The sequence below is a fragment of the Lissotriton vulgaris genome, chromosome 7, assembly GCF_964263255.1.
Source record: "Lissotriton vulgaris chromosome 7, aLisVul1.2, whole genome shotgun sequence".
NCBI lineage: Eukaryota > Metazoa > Chordata > Amphibia > Caudata > Salamandridae > Lissotriton > Lissotriton vulgaris.
In genome coordinates, this window is record NC_141695.1 from 101,959,896 (window position 1) to 101,978,062 (window position 18,167).

Sequence of the window (18,167 nt, forward strand, 5' to 3'; positions counted from 1 at the left end):
AGGGTCCTCTAGTTGTTACGTCTCCACATCAGAACCCACAACCCAAATGACTTGCATCCCATTCTGTGACCGTATCTGAACCAACCACCATTGGATCTCATTTCTGGTCTCCTCCATTAGACATATCTGAGCTGCATAAAACAAGCCTTTTGTGGAGATGAACAGCTTTCACCCTCTGTAAGCCTGATAATGAAGCTGTTCAGGGAAAATAGCCTGGATTGAAGATGCCAGGAAACTGAACACTCTGGCCAGGAATCTAAAAAATACACCCTCTTTCGTTAAGGTTCAGCATAGCTCTTTCTTGATGAGAATCCTCTTCATCTGAGGGAGAGTCAGCATTTGTCAAACAGAATTTTTCACCAATGCCAGAAACCTCATTCATTGAGAAGGTGAGAATTCTGATGATTTATTTTCATTCATAATGAAATCCAGAATTTGAAGAAAGAACATTGCAATACTCAGATACATCAACAGAATGGCAATCATGGTATATTATTACTCTTAGCCCTCTAAATCTGAGTAGCTCCACTACAGATCTCATAAACTTGGGAAAACACCATAGACTGGGTGGGAGCCTGAATGGCAGTGCAATAAACCTGCACACCACCTTGCCCCATCTGAATTGGAGGAATCTTCGATGGGTCAGAAAAACTGGGACTAAAGTAAGCATCCTTCAGATTTATGCGCACCAACCAGTTGTTGGATAATAAGATGTCTCTCAGCAGCTATTGACTTTCCATTTTGAAATTGAGATAAGCCACTCTTTCAATGAATTCTTTGATATTGATGATGAGCATAGGTTCTTATCTTTATTTTCTACTCGGAAAAAATTGCTCAAAAAGCTGTGTGGATGCAGAGAGGATGAGAGATTGCCCCTTTGCAGTCCTTTCAAATGCCAAGCAAAATGTGTTAGACTAACATATTTTGGTACTGGCATCAGCATCACTTAAATAAAATGCATTAGCCATGCATATTATATGCCCTCAGAGGACCAAAATGAGGAGGTGCATAAACAAAGCAGCCACTGCAAGTGAATGTGGTGCTCCTGGATGTCAGCGCCATAAGTAAGAGCTCATTACTGACACAGCTCGGCTGGGAGGGGTGAGGATTGTGGGTTAAAATGTAAAAACAATAATGTAACACACGTATGTAACTTTCACAGACACAACAAATTGTGGTTAGGCCTCCATGTGGTAATCCGGCATCACTCCAGATCATAAACAACAGGCATTATTTGGGCCCACATAAATCCGGCGCCTTCTGCTATGGACCTTCATCCACACCAAAATCCTCACCAACTCCACCAACTCCAAGGAACTCTTCACTGTCATCCAGGAATTCACCAACCCTCGCAGGGAAGCCACAGACATCCCCCGTCCCAAGACCTCTGCGACAAACATCTACATGTCCCCCCTCGACGCCATCGTCCGACAACACGGCCTCAACATCGTCTCCTACGCTGACAATACCCAGCTCATCCTCTCCCTCACCAAAGAACCTACCTCAGCCAGACTCAACTCTCAGAAAGGTATGCAGGAGGTTGCCATCTGGATGACCAACAGCTGCCTCAAGCTCAAGTCCAAGAAGACAGAAGTCCTCGTACCTTGCTAAAGGGGTGGTTCCGAGTACAACACTTGGTGGCCGACAGCCCTCAGAAGCCCACGGACCCCCTCAAATCACGCAAAAAACCTTTGCATAGTACTCCACTCAACCCTCACCATGAACCGACAGATCAACGCTGTCTACTCCAGCTGCTTCAAAAACCCTCTGCATCCTCCGCAAGACCATCATATGGATCCCCCCAGAGTCAAGGAAGACAGTCACCCATGCACTCATCACCAGCAGACTGGACTATGGAAACGCACTATACACTGCCATGAACAAGTCCCTACTCTGAAAACTCCAGATGATACAGAATACTGCTGCCCTACTCGTCCTTGGCATCCCCCGGATATGAACACATCAGTCAACACCTTCAAATACTCCACTGGCCCCCCATGGAGAAGAAAGTCATCTTCAAGATCCTCACGCATGCCTACAAATGCCTGCACAACACTGGACCCAAATTACCTCAACAACAGAATCAACTTCCACATACCCAAAAGGAACCTCTGATCTTCCAACCTCACACTTGCCAAAACCCCACGCATCCGCAGAGCCAGAGCAGGTGGAAGATCCTTCTCTCACATCGCGGCCACAACCTGGGATGAGCTCCCGGCAGACATCAGACTCACCCCTCCCTGAACACCTTCAGGAAGGACCTCAAGACCTAGCTCTTCGGCTAGCGGAACAGCAAACCCTCCTCCACACCCATCAGCCCCTTGAGACCCTCACGGGTGAGTAGCACGTTTAATAAACCCCTGATTGATTGATTGGCCCGTGTTCCAACACTTAGCGTTTTTTTTTCTGTTGCAAGTGCCGCCAAAACAAGTGGCACAGGAGAACCCTCAGTGTTCTCAGTGTGGTCATAGTAGTGGTGGGCAGCAAGAGTGGCATAGCATATTTTTGGTGCTGAGTGCAGATCAGACTGTCTGTCCAGTAGGTCTCCCAGCCCACCTGACATTTAATCCCGGGCTGGAATAATGAACAACTTTGCTCCCATCTGAGACCTGGCCTTTGTGTGTGGGGGGATGAAGGGTTCCCTGTGGAGTGTCCGATAGGTAGCAGCAAGTTCAGCCTAAAAAATATACTGCCAGTGCCGGCCAGCACCTGAGCCTGACATCAGCGCACAGATTACCACATCCATGACCCACTCAGGACTCCACTGAGGAACTCGAAGAAAGTAGAAATCCCAGTGTAAAGATGCCTCTGCATTGGCAAGCACAGGGGCAAGCTCCAACGGACATTAGCGGGTCTAGGAGTCAGAGCACATGCTGTGAAAGCAAGAGGCAATTACGATCACTATCCGGATCATGGTGGCAAAAAGAGCAGGCTTGCCTGCAATCTCAAAAGAGTCTACAGCCCTGTCCAACCCTGTCCAGCACACCAGATTCAAAGACCGGATTACCATAGTTGAGTCCAGTAGAGCTGAGTATTTGACAAACTTAAGTGCTGTGATGGGGGCAGTTTCAATGTACAGGGTAGGATCAAAAACATGGCTACGAATGACAAAATATTTTTATTGTGCCACCATTTCTGTATATTCACCTCTAGACAGGTGAGTTGTGTAATTATAATGCTACTAGGTCTTAGTATGTGACTGAAAGCAAAGTGAATATGCAATTCATGATTTTAAAATTGTTTTATACCTAGGATAATATGTATCACTCGAAGTGTCACACATTTGGCTGTAGAATGTCACTATTAAGTACATTAAAACTATGGAAATGTCACACATGATCAATCTAAAATCTTGGCTCAGGATACCTCTCGAGTGATGAGATGTTTGTTTATGAGAAAACAATGAGGTTCAATTTTTTTGTTCAAGTTGGAGCACTATAAAAGTCTATCTGAAAACCTGAGTTCGTTTGTAGAACCCAAATATCCTGAGTGATTGCCCTCTATTTGAGAAAAAAACAGCCCCAGCCTTCCCCCAGCTCTGGTTAGAAAGAAGGGGTAGTTCATGCCTAAGGGTCCTCCCGGAGTGTTGGCTGTGCCTCGAAAGCTTCCACTTCGTCTGCATCATGGATCCATTACTCTGGTTGTGAAAACCCTCTAAATCATTTCAGATCCTGATACTGAAACTTCTTTGTTCTTTTGGTACAGCAGGTGACAGATCCCTACCTCTATCGGCTGCTCCAAAAATCCTTTTGCCAAAAAACATTTTTAATGGACTGCTGAGGCTTGTACAGCGAGAAAAAGGTCATTATACACTTGACCAGCTCTACAATGAAAGGATCCCTGCAGAGACCCCCATCTGCCACAGGGCCCACCTCATAGTTGGCCTATATTACTAATTTAGGGCTGATTTGTATTAGCAAGGACTATTGCCGCTGGGTTGATAGATCACAGTTGACATTCCCTAGAAAGTATACAGCTCTCTGTGCCCAACCAGATGAGATCTCTGGGAATATGATATTACCTGCCTCTTTGTCCTTATCCAAAGTTTTTGTTAGGGTGCTCAAGATGTCCAGGAAAGTGTAAATTTTTCTGTTGCTCTCAGGTGTCAGTGTAACATGCTCTCTGGCAGCCACTGACCTCTTTATCTATAGGTTTTCATATTATGTTGCCCATATACTAGGCTACTTTCTAGGCTGAAGTTCAATCTGATGATTGTAGGTGGTAAATGTCCTCTAGGTCCATCATGCCCAAGGGCTGTTTTGCCCCCTCACACTATCCTTAGGAGAGACTTTTACCCTGGGCCATATGGGCCTTCACAGTCAACTGGTATTTTGTTCCGCCTTGGAGCCCTCATCCATGTCAGGTTCACCATTGTAGAAGTGGCTTCAGACTTTTCCAAGGAATGTTTTTAAGAACTCTTCCCTCAGTCATTCAAAGGCTTCAGTATAGGAGAGTACATCTACTTGGCCTTGGACTACACTCCTGGATTACCTCGAGGTTCCAAAGGCCACAAGAGCAAAGTCTCTCCCCATGGGTGGTGAGGTTCTGTGATTCTCGGACCGGACTCCATTTTGCTTGAGTTGTTCGTGACGCCATTTTGTGTTGCCCTCACGTAGGCCCGTGGAGGTAACCGAACGAACAAAGTTGCATGGGCTTCGTTGTTCATTCACGTATTAACTAGGCCTTTTCTGACTTGTGAGTGAACTGTAAGACGCTGACCCCGTCACCTGAAACTGACCCTTTTGCGAAGCCAATTTCTCTGGCTGATCGTTGTCTGAGATTGCCAATCAATGTTCAGGATATCGTTAACCTTAGTTCTCTTGCACATATCTTATCCTATTCAGCATCTGAAATTGTTTCTTTTCTTATGACTTTTCATTACATGGGTAGTGCTTTCACTTATGGGTTTTGTCCGGCTTGTGGAAATCGAATTTGGGACATTCCTAATAATTAACTTATGGGTTGGTACAATGTAAATCGAGCTTTTATGATGTGATAATGTGTGGGAAAATGTATTTCATTTGTCCGTGTTTGTCGCAGTGGGTGTGCATTTATAATGAGCAAAATGTGGATAAAAAGTGATGTCTTGCTCTACAAAAGTTGAACAGTTTCCTGAGTTGTACACCGTGTTGTATTGCTGTAATTACTGTTACTAGCTGCAGCTAATAAAATTTGATCTCTGACGCCATCCAGAAGTATTCCGTGTCTCTGTATACCAAGACAGGTGAACCCGAAGACTTTGGGCTTGCCCCTGGTGCCGCTGGGTTCTAAAAACCCGGTTCTTCATTTGGCGTCCAGACGTGGGGCGACTTCAGCGGTACCGATCCAAGCCCGAGGATCGTGAGGAACCACGTGAGGAAATTCTGGAGGAAGGCCATCCACTTCATCGACCCCTGTATGTCGTTTGTGGTCCGAAGGTTTTTGCTGCGAGGCTTCCCGCTTTCCGACGGCTACGAAGGACTGCTGTCCTGACTGTCACCCTGTCTTGGACCCTCGATTGATGATTTGTGGAGCGAGACGATAGACGGTCTTCTGCTGGTGGAGTGACAGATATTTTGGTTAAGTTTAAGTTGGTCACTCCCACGACTTTGTTTTGTTTCTTGGTTTTTGATTCGGTTATTGCAATAGTCGAAGCCGAGGGGCTCGTATATTTGCGAGTGTATCGATAGTTGATAACCCCTTGAAGTTTGAAGCTAGATTAGTGAGTGAGCTATAACATGCCTGGTCTTAGCAAAATTAGGAAATGGTTTAGTTGTGTTTGCAACAGGGATTCCCGATTGGAGGATTCGTGTCCGATACCTCCGGTTGGAACTCCGACTTACGAGCTCTATTCAAAACATGGAGTGGTCCCTATCACCTATAGTGAAGAATGGGTTAGCTATACGAAGAAAGATGGTGTTTTACGATGGCCCCTACATGGTAGTTTCGAATTAAATATTTTAGATAATCTGGAAGTTGCGCTATTTAGGAAGAAAGCCCGGCCGACGATGTTTGATTCTTTCCGCCTTTGGCGTAAGGAAGCCAAACAATGAGAAATCAAACAAGCGAAGATTTATTTATTTATTTATTTATTTATTGTAAAGTTTTATATAGCGCAAACAAGACCCGTGGGTATCAGAGCGCTTCACGTAAAAGTATGATATAAATATTAACAAGATGATAACCATTGAATACATATAGATATGAGGTAGATTATTATATAGCTTTGGAGAGTGCTTAGGTAACTAGCTTCCATTCGAGGCATTCTTTTACACTACGCAGTAACTACAGAGCCTGCAATACTAACATTTAAGAAACTAGCTTCCATTTGAATTATTCTTTTCCAGTACGCAGCAGGCAATACTAACATTTAAGAAACTAATTTCCATTCGAATTATTCCTTTCCAGTAAGCAGCAGCTATAAAGCATGCAACATTAACAGCTGACGATTTCGACAAATAAATGAGGTAGGAGGTTATATGGTTTCGGGATGTGAGATAACTATATACATTCACTTTGCCATGAGGTAGCAGTTGGTATACAGTTTAATAACCAGGAAATTCTGTCCGTTTCGATCCATAGTTTATCTTTCATCTAGTTCACGTCGATCCTTCTCTTTCTGATGATGTGAGTGATTTGTTTGAGGACAGAATCAGATCCCAAAGTGATCCATTAACTCCTCTATGCGAGGTATTTACTCATTAGGAAGCTCTTCGCTTCTCGCTTGAAAGTTAAGGTATTAGGGTTCTTCCTGATGCTTGGAGGGAGTGAGTTCCAGATTCTCGGGGCAGCTCCTGAGAATGCTCTGTCATAAGTTTTTTTTTTCTAAAGATGGCTGGACGCAGCAACAACTCCTTGGCACTCCTAGCTGGTCTGTTGCCTCCTGACAGCTCAATTTCCTTGGATAGGTATCCAGGAGTATTGTGGTGAAGCGCCCTATGGGTGATACATGCTATCTTTAGTTGAATTCTCGCCTCATAGGGTAGCCAGTTCAATGCTTTCAAGTGCGGGGATATGCGGTCAAATTTTCTTGATCCAGAGATGAGTCTGCAGCGTTGAGGCACGCTTTTAGTGGTGCTGTGGAAGTTTTTGGTAGACCCGCTAAGGTAGTGCAACCGTATTCAATCCTAGAGATGACTAAGGATTGGATTGCCAGTTTCAAATCTGCTTCAGAGATAAATGGCTTCAGTTTTCTTAGGTAGTTCAGGTGGAAGCGGGCGCTTTTAGTCATTGAATTAATGTGAGCTTTCATGTCAAGATTCTCATCTAGAGTAATTCCTAGCGACTTAGGTGAGCTTACTAGCGTCGGAGTGCAGTTAAGCGCAGTCATCAACTTGGTCCATTCCTTTATTTCTGTGACGCACCTTGGTGGAGAAATTAGTAGGAACTCTGTTTTTTGAGCATTTAGCTTCAGATGGTTGGTAGTTAACCATTGCAATGCCATTTTTAAAGTTTCATTCATTAGGTCAATGTCTTCAAGAGAGGCAATCTTTATGTAAATTTGCGTATCATCCGCATACATATGGTAGGATATCTGTGAGTTTCTGAGAATTGTTGTGAAAGGTTCGACATACAAGTTAAACAAATCAGGAGATAATGTCGATCCTTGTGGGACTCCAATTGAGTTGGGGCAAGGTGGAGAAATCGATTGGTTGACCAGGAATCATTGGGTTCTGTTCCGTAGGAAAGAGTCGAACCATTTCAGCACATTTGAATTGAATTGAATTGAAATGAATTGAAGAGGTTGTTGTATAGCGCATGGCTACTCGGAAGCATCCCAGCGCTTGATGTTGAACAGATGGGATAGACAAGGATCTGAGATATGGGAGCTAACTCATCTCTATATTTCCAGATACTCCCATCCTCTCCTGTAGCCTGGCCAGTAATGCTTCATGGTTTGCTGTGTCAAATGCCGATGACAGGTCCAGGAGAATTAGTAAGCATTCTTGATTTCGATCGAGAGCCTGAAGTGCGTCATCAACAATGTGGAGGATCGCTGTTTCCGTGCTATGTCCTGGTCTGAATCCTGATAGGCATTCATCTAGTAAGGAGAACTTAATGATGTGCTGGCTCAGTTGGCCCTGCACGCATTTCTCAATAAGCTTGGCCAATACAGGGATGTTAGTTACTAGTCGAAAGTTATTCGGGTCTGTAGCATCCGCCGTTGGTTTTTTGATCAAGGGAACCACTTGACCTGTTTTTAGGCAGTCCGGGAGGATCCCTTGTGACAATGATGCGTTTATTATTTTGGTCCAGATTGGCACCACAATATGGCTGATTCCTCTCAAGCATTTCGCAGGTAGAGGATCTTGGTAGTGGTTGTTGGGTTTGATTTTCGATAGCGTTTTGGCGATCGTGTCCTGATCATATAGTTCGAATGTGTCCCACTTTGCCTTGTTTTTTAACTTGCTACATGCTGATGTCGGGTTATGATCGCCCGTAGTCCGTGGTTGGATGGGGAGGATACTCGCAGCGCTTAAGAGCTCTGTTTCCAGCGTATTGGCCTTCTTCGTAAAAAATGTAGAAAATTCCTTGCTGCTTAGAGATATTTTTGAGTTTTCATGTGCTGTTTTGGCTAGTTTGTTTGATTGTTGCTTCAGGATTTCAAAGAGTTTCCGAGGTCTGTTTTTGGAATTATCCAATTCTGATCTTATAAATTCCTTTTTGGAGTTGATGATCTTTTTGTTATATTGGTTTCTAATTTTTCCGAGGGCTTTCAGCTCAGGGGATGATGGGTGTTGTCTCCATTTTCTTTCGGCCATTCTCAGTTTGCGTCTGTCTTTGTTCAGTGATCCATCAAACCATGGATTTTTCATCTTCTCCGTGGTTCTTTTTAGTTTTAAAGGCAAGGTGTTGTTGACGATATTCCCGACCGAGGTTAGGTAGTGATCTGTCAGCTCATTTGCATTCTGCAGGTAGCTAGGAGGCTTTAAGTCTCTCTAGTACCAGGGAATCGCGTGGTGCCGACTGACCCGGCTATCCTGGTTCCAGGACCCCAAAGCGCCCCTGCGCCCTCCGGCATTCTCCGGAAAACAAGGTACTGCGGTAACGGAAACTATTTTCCCCCTCGCCCTTGGATTCAAAAATTTCTGACTAACCGACCAAACCAATTTGGAAACGTGGTCCAACCCGGTCCTGTCTCATTTACTTACTTGCGCGATCTGATATAAGCACGCAATCTATATGACCATAGGCTAAAAGAGGCTTATAATCTTTAAAGGCAATTATTTGTTTGTCCTGATGATGGACCCCATCATTTAATAAGGGGGTCCGAAACGTCGTCGACCTACTGTGTACCATATACCTGTGGAAATGATTGTTTATACAATACTGTGTGATGGTACCTATAAGAAATTCTCTGTGTAAAATTGAAATTTTCAGAGATTGTTTTTGCCTTGCAAGCCCTTTATGTATGTCCTTGTCTGTATATTTGTGTGGCTGGGTACAGGCTTGTGCCCCCGTGTGTGAATTGCTGAAGGTTTTACTGTTTTGTATATACCTTGATCTAAATATAAATTTAGAGGACCACTGTCCGGCTGGGCATGTCTTCTACAATATAGAGCTGACTGAGTCTATATTTATTCTGCTTTCATGTGCTTCCCTGCCAGGGACCACTGTTGTTTATTTATAATTAAGTCTCTCTCACAGCTTTCTACTAGTAGCTCAATATTAGCCTCCCTTGTGTCTCGGATCCATTCTTTGCTGTTGGCAGGTTGAACGGTCTTGCCCTTTCTCAATATGGGTATCAAGAAAGTTATTGCATAGTGGTCCGACCAGTCACATGGGGCTATTGAGAGGATTGATGAATTTTTGTTGCCCGAGATAATCCAGTCCAGTGTTGCTCCTTTAGAATGTGTGGGTTGTGTGCATGCTTGGTTGAGGTTTAGCTTGGCAAGGAAATCCTTGAGTGTGTTAACTAGTTTGTCATTGCAGTCATCCCAGTGTAAGTTGAAGTCTCCTAGGAAAATGTTGTTGGCATCCGTGTTAGAGTTGGTCGTAATGATCTCCATTAACTGCTCTATGAACTTAGCGTTCTCTCCTGGTGGGTGGTAAAACGCATGTAAATTGCATCTTTGGTTGGTTGCCGATCTTATATTGAGACCTAAGTATTCGCAGGATTCTAGAGGATCGGCTTGAATTTGGTTGACCTCGATATCTGATCGGTGAATGCAGGCAATTCCTCCTCCAGACTTTTTAGGTCTATCTAGTCTCACAATGTTATATTGAGGTGGTACTAAGAGATCCATGGTTGGAGATGATGCTTCCGAAAGCCACGTTTCTGTCAGGATTGCCAGATCGATTTCTTTGTTAATGATGAGGTCTGCTATGTCTGACGCATGTTTGGTAGCCGATCGACAGTTGAGTAGGAGGCAAGTCAATTGTTTTCTAGTGTTATTACAATTCAGATTCTCATATTCAGAATTAAGCTGGACTTGTTTTAAATTGTTGAGGTTGGGTTTCCTATCCTTCTTTCTTGCTGTTCTATTAGAGTCGATCAGAACTGTTTTGATGTTCTCCTCTTTTTCACGGTCTGGTGATTCATAGGTTCGGAGTAAGGCAAGGGCTTCCTCCTTCGGCAGGGCCTTCGTCCTATTCGGTCGGTTGATCCTATTCGCTAATGACATGTCCATCTCGTTACTCTTTCTATGCAAGGAATGTACGAGATTTGGAATATCCGTGATCTTGGAGTTGGTGCTTGCCGTCATTTCCAGTATTTCTTCAGTCGCTTGTAGGGTATTCATTGTGACTTGTGTTATGTTGCAGACTAGTTTCTGAAGATCTTTAATAACCTTCAGATTCCTGGGTGAATTCTTAGGGATGGTTAACCTGTGTGTCCGAGGATTGTATATTGCTCTTCTCTGTTTTTGATCTTTTTTTAGTGTCCCAGTCATATTCTTTATATCCTTAGTTTGGTAGTCGGTTCCGTTCCTTCTTGAGATGTTATGAGAATTACCTGAGTTTTTTTAAGCTAGGAGTGTTTTTGTGTGTGAGGTTGTACAAGGTTTTAGTAACGTATTCGGAGTGAGCAGAGGATGGTTAATAACTCCTAACTTTTCCGATTCTTGATTCACCTTGAGTGATTCACTCGGCGCCCCTGTATGTTCTACGTGGGAAGGCTCTTCGTTTGTAAGCGGTGTCAACTCTTCCTTTTGGAGCTGGTCTTGTTCTTTATTCACATGGATGATGTCTCCTATCTTAGCCGTTTCTTGATTCACCTTGAGTGATTTACTCGGCGCCCCTGTACGTTCTGCTTGGGAAGGCCCGGCGTTTGGGATCGGTGTCGACGCTTCCTTTTGGAGCTGGTCTTGTTCTTTATTCTCTTGGTTCGTAGACCTCTCTGTCCATTCTGTCTCATTTTCCGATATAGTCGCTTCTGTTTCAGTTTTCTCTCCAGTTCGATTGGCGTCTCTGCCAGTAATATTCTCAGGAGTGAATTCTGGTGAGGTCAGGTGTAGTTGGTTTCTTAAGCCCTCTAGTGATTCTTTTATGGTAGGGAATACCTTGTCGAACTTCATAAGTTCACTGTTCGCTGCCTGTATCAACACTATTCCAGTTTTATATATGGTGATGCATAATTCTGCTCTACATCTTCTTGATGGTGAGGTCAATATCTTTGTTCCATGTAGGATGTTTTTCATATCTTTTATGTAAAGCATTCTTGTGAAGGCATTGCGCCATTTAGCCGTTTTATTAGTGTAGAATATCAGGTCATTAGTTATAGTGCCTTTATCTGAATTAAAGTATGGGTCGGAGAACAGTGTGTCCGCGTTTTTCTTCAGGGTATTGTGTTTGAAACTTAGATGGATATTTTATGACCTGGACGTTTGAGCCATCCGCCTCTGGGTATCTTTCGTCCATGTTCGCTTCGCGTTATAGGTCTTTTGGTGACTCTTCTCTGTTTGTCTCTTAATTGTTCCAGTGATTATAGATGAATAGGCTCTTTTGGTGGCTCTTCTCTGTTTGTCTCTTAATTGTTCCAGTGGTTATAGAAGAATAGTGATAGGCATAGATGTCTTTTAAGTGAGTTTCTTCTATGGTAGTGATAAATCAAGTTTCTCTGTAAGTAAACTCCTTCTATGATAGTGATAGTGATAGATGTAAGGTTCTCTTCTGATAGATTTCTAATAGATTTTGTGGCAACTTATTAGTTGTGGTTTCATATGGCCGTATTAATACAGGATTTATGCAGGCCCTTGTTGTGCTCTTGTGTTTAAAACTGAATATTACAGTATGTCCGCTATTTTGGTACTACTATTATGGGCAAAAGGACTTTCTTTCTTTCCCCTTAATTCGATTAGTCCATTTTCCCTTTCTTGACTCCAGTTAGATTCTGTTGGTAGACTTCTGTTTACTCTGTTTGGTAGTTGTTTGTCCCTTTTTTATTACCTGCTTCCACGTAGTTTACTGTTCGCAGGCAATAGAGGGTGGACTAAATGTCTCAAGCAGTACAGGGTGGACGAGTGTCTCAAGCGGCCGCCATGTCAGGGTCAGGCGCGACGCTTTTAGGGCTGCCTCAGTTGCTTATTTGCAATATTGTTCATTTCCCGGGCAAGAATCTCACCCGCGGGTCCTCGCGGTATCCTCCTCTCGTCTTCGAGCTTCCTCCGCTCCTGCTCCTTGCCGCTTCTCGCCTCAGCCCCCAGCCGCTCCTCGTCTCAGCCCCCAGCCGCGTTGTCGGTGCTATCTCCGCTCCTCGGCCGGCCTCAATCTCCTGATCTCGTTTTCGCCTGCGGGCTGCAGTCCGGTCTCCAGTCTGCAATCTGTATCGGTGCCAGGGGACATCCGATGAATTATCGCGGCATCACTTCATAGGGCCACAGCGCCGCCATGGACATCTGGCAGTCAGGTCTACGTGGATTGAGCCTCACTCCCTTCGTGCCGAGAAGCAGTGCGCTGGGATCCGCCGGATGATAAGGCTGACGACACCTTCCTTCTCGAGTCCCTCGCTGGGATCCGCCGGGTGATAAGGCTGACGACACCTTCCCTCTCGAGCCCCTCGAGCTAACGGAGTCGGTCTTCTGGGCAGTCCTGGATGTCCAGTCTTTGGGTGGCAATCACGCTGGACTCTCGTTTCTCCCTTTCCAGGTATTTATCTTCGTAAATTCACCCTTATCGATAGTCTCCTTGTGTAAGGGGGTGGGGGGGGGGGCGAAGATGCCTTTAGTCAGGGTTTAACTGGGATTTAAACTAGTTATAAGTTATCCCAAACCCAAGAGCTCTCACAATGAGCTCCTATGGTGCGGCCATCTTGCTCTCCAGATTGGAAAGATAAGAATATATCAGTATTACAAGCTGCTAGGCAGTTTGAGGAAGATGTGGAGCTCGTGCGAGTGAAGTGTCAGACAGACAACGTTGTATGGCCATTGATAAATGTTATCTGGCCTTGCCATCTTCCCTTTCAAAAGTGACTGAAGACCCTGAAAAAGATCCTTTAATGTCTCATTAACTGAGATTACCACCCCCTTATGTGCAGGGTGCTACTGCACCTCCATTATCCCCGGCGGTGGCACCCTTCGTTGTTCAGCCCCCTGCTGTTGTTCAGCCACTGTTGCTTCACAGATGGTTCTCCCTCCTACAGTGCAGCCCCCTTCAGGGCCGCCAGCTTTGCTACCAGTTTTGCCTGAAGCTCTTGTACCTTACATTCCTGTATCTCTGACTCCTGCTACTTCTGTCCCTACGCCTCTGTCACCTTAAACCACTCTTTCTCCTGTCCTTATGTCAACTTCTTCTCCTTCTGCTGGAAAACGAATGACTGAGACTGTTGCTAGTCTTTTGTCTCCACTCTTTGGGTCACTGAATATGACCCCGGTTTTGGAACGTAAGCAGAGTCGTAGTCAGCTTCCTGGTCCGTAAGAGCGGGCAGTGTTGGATCTTTTGGCTCGTAGATGGGTTTTAAATGTTTCTAGGTATAATTTACAAGCGGTTCTGGATGTTTTCTTACAGTGGGACCCGCCTAAGCAAAGGTATGTTTTTGATGTAATGTGTACTTTTCATCATGAAGAATGGGAAGGAAATGGGTTGGGTTCAATTCCATTGGAGTTACTTAAAGTTCAGTCTGAATTTGCTAAAGGGACGATAGTGGGTCCCGATGTTGAGGAAGCAGCAGAGACGCTTCTTGCATTCAGGTGTAGACTTCCTTCTCAGTTGTTGTTTGAACCTGACCCTTCTGTTAGGAGAAAAGTGAAGCAGTACCCGATGAGAGAGGTTCCCCCTGTATGGAGAGAGGAAGTTGTTGCTAATGTTAATCAGGGTATTCAGGGTGTACCGGCTCATTTTCAGCGAGTGTGGGTACATGTCCCTTGGAAAAGAGCAGAGGTCCTGGCTCTTAAGCAGACCTTACCTGACCCCCGTAAAAATCCTGCTGGTTATTACAAAGAGTTGTCTCAGAGAGTTGATGCGTGTGTTATGATTGTAGCTGACATAGATATGTTGATGGGTAATGTAGTTCCTCAACCTTTGTGGGCGAAGATCCGTCATGAGGATCATGCGCCAGAATTAGGAGATACTTGGGTTAATATTACTGCTGCAGATGGTCGGCAGGTAGGAGGTGCCAAACCTGAGCCCTTAGTTGCAGAATTACCTGGTAGGATTGTTGACTTAATGAAAACTATGATGCCTCCTTTACGAGTGAATTGGGATAAACTAGCAGCATGAAAACAAAAGAAAGACGAGAGTGTGTCTGATTTCTTCACTAGGTTGGAGGAAACATTTATTGATCATAGTGGTCAGGACATGAGTACAGAAGGTGGTCAAAGGTTGTTTGTGGACAAATTTGTTTTTAATTTACTTCCTGAACTTTGTAATAAATTGGAGGATTCTGAGAGTTCATGGGCTGTTTCTTCATCGACCCAGATATTGGCTACTGCACAATACCCTTAAGTCAAATGCTAGGCTACCTCGTATTCCTCAATTTAAAATATCTATTGATGGCGAGAGAGCTCTTTTAGCGATTATCTATGATTTGGTTGAGAAAGGTGTAATTGAATAAACGAGAGGTAATGTGTGTAACAGTCCTGTTCTGCCTGTCCTTAAGCGTACTGATGCTTCTCAGCCACCTGTGTATCGGTTTGTGATCGATCTTCGAGAGGTCAATAAGATTGTTGTGCCACAGTTTCCTGTTGTACCGGACATCACTGCTCTGTTGACTCCGGTTCCTGCTTCAGCTGCTTAGTTTTCAGTTATCGATCTGAAGAACGCTTTCTTCCGTATTCCGATTGCTGAGGAAAGTAGAGATATTTTTGGCTTCTCTTTAGGAGGTCGTAGCTTCCGGTTTAAAGGCGCTCCTCAAGGTTATTGTGAAAGTCCCTCCATCTATAGTCAGGCGTTGAAAACTCAGCTTGACAATTTTGTGTTACCTTCTGGTGCTACTCTTATAAAGTATGTTGATGATTTGTTGGTCGCTGCTGATGACGAAGAGATTTGTAAAGAAGCTACTCTTTTTTTGTTACGACATTTGTCTGACCTTCATCATAAAGTGTCACCCTCAAAGTTACAGTATTGCTGCCACGAAGTGACCTACTTAGGTCATTTCTTGTCGAAGGAGGGAAGGCGATTGACCCAGAACGAATTCAAGTGATTGCCCAAATGACTGTGCCATGCACAGAGAGAGGTGCGTGCCTTCTTAGGTATCACCTCGTATTGTAGACAGTGGATTCCGAATTTTTCTTTATTAGCAAAACCTCTGTTGGCGCTGACTCTTAAAGATACTCCGTATCCTCTCCCTTGGTCTGACGAATGTCAGCAAAGTTTTTCTGAATTACGTGTACACTTTACGTACACGAGAGAGAAGGTTGTGCATTGTCAGTGTTGGCGCAACAATTTGGAGACAAGCAGCGCCCATGTGCGTATTTTTCAGCTACGTTAGATCCAGTAGCTAGGGCGTTGCCGAGTTGTTTGAGAGCTACAGCGGCAGCGGCTGTTTCTATCCGACAGTCTGCTGGTTTGGTATTGGATAATACGTTGATTGTGATGGTCCCACATGCAGTGGATACCTTATTGAATAGGACAAAGACTCAGCATCTTACTAGTGCACGTTTGTCAGGTTATGAGTTGACGCTTTTGGCTAGCCATGTACACATCAAAAGGTGCAATGTGTTGAATCCAGCTACATTGTTGCCAATCTCTGTAGAGACAGATGTTCAGGAACAGCATGATTGTTTTCTCCGGACAGAGGAGGAAATGAAGGCTTCAGTCAATTTAAAGGATACTCCTCTTCCGAATGTTGATGGTAGATGGTTCATATTTTAAGCTTTCGAATGGAGAGTCGACTGTAGCATATGCTGTCACAATTTTACATACAGTTGTTGAAACAGCACGCATAGCACAGAATTCAGCGCAAGCAGCAGAATTGACAGCATTGACTAGAGCCTGTGTGTTGTCAGAAGGAAAGCGAGTGAATGTTTATACTGACAGTCAGTATGCGTTTGGTGTGGCTCATAGTTTCGGCCGCTTGTGGAGAGAGAGAGGATTTCTTACTTCCCATTGTACGAAAATTCAGCATGGGAAATTAGTGAATGAACTTCTTGAATCACTTACTTTGCCAAAACAGATTGCGATTGTGAAGTGTAGTGCGCATAGAAAGGCTGTGGATGATGTGGGTCGAGGGAATGCATTTATGGATGAAGTTGAGAAAAAAACGGCGAAAGATATGACAAGTCGAATATATGTTGCGGGCCCTGCTAATTGGATTATGGCTGGTGGAATGTGTGAAGACACAATAGAAAGTGTGAAGTTGATTCAGTCTGAGGCTACGGAAAAAGAAGTGAGTATGTGGAAAGAAACTACGGGTATGTTGGATTCGACAGGTTGTTGGGTTGAGTTGTCGGAGCACAGGTGATGGTTGTTGCCCGATGCATATGTGCTCCCAGTGGTTACTATGGCTCATGTAATGGCTCACATTAGTTCGAAAGGGATATGCAAGTTGTTGGCTCCAGTATGGCAGAATGCTGCAATACCTAAATGTGCTGAGAATGTGGTGAAGCATTGTATGATTTGTCTGATGTATAATCCTGGAAAGGGAACACCAACTCCAGCTGGTCATTTTGCTCCTCCAATGTATCCGTTTGAAGTGATACAGATAGATTACATTCATATGGAGAGATGCAACAATTTGAAGTATGTCCTTGTGGTTGTTTGTGCCTTTTCCAGATGGATAGAGGCCTATCCCCTAAAGGATAATACTGCCTTGTCTACAGCCAAGGTTTTGCTCAAAGAGTATTTCCCTAGGAATGGTTTGCCGAGAATGGTATGGAGTGACAATGGGAGTGAATTTGTGGGCCAGATTATGAAGAAAGTGTTTGCGGGTTTGGGTATCAATCAGAAATTTCATGCTGCGAATCACCCCCAGTCAGCTGGACTTGTCGACCGCTATAATGGCACTCTAAAATTGAAGTTAGCTAAAATACAAGCAAGCTCTGGTCTTACCTGGCCAGATGCCTTGCCATTGGCCCTTTTGTCAACGAGGACGACAGTACATTCTCGTGTGGGCCTTAGCCCATATGAAATTGTTTTTGGTCGTCCGGCCAATGTTTGGGGTGTACCAAGGCCTAAGAAATACAGTGATATCGAGTACCCTATGTTGGTGGATTACTTACATGACTTGACTGCTAAATTACGTGTTCTCCACCAACAGGTCTATGACAGTTTACCGACAGCGACTGCGGATCCAGGCCACACAATTCAACCTGGTGACTATGTGCTTACCAAGAATTTTCAACGAACTAAGAACTTGGAGCCAAGGTGGACTGGACCGCGTTTAATATTACTAGCAACTCGGACGGCAGTTAGAGTAGCCTGTAAAAAGAATTGGGTACATCGTACCCATTGTAAAAAGGTTCCGTTGCCCTTACCGTATGACAAGTGGGTGCGGGGAGGTATAGCTGATTCTGAATGTGAAAGAATTCCTAGGTTCGTACCTTTTAGTGACGCACATTTGGAATGAACTCAGTCAGAACGTGAGGACGATAAAATTTTGCATGCTGCTGTGCCACCACATTTAAGATTGGACACAACGGATCCAGAAACACTCTTTCAGGAGCAATCTGTGCCTAGCAAAGAGCGCTACAACCTAAGACCCAAAAAGGACAAATGAAGTTTGAGAAAGGACAAATAAATGGACAAATAAAAATTAGAATTTTTTGTGAGTTACACCCTTTCAGACAAAAGACTATTTTTTCTTTTTTTTTCCC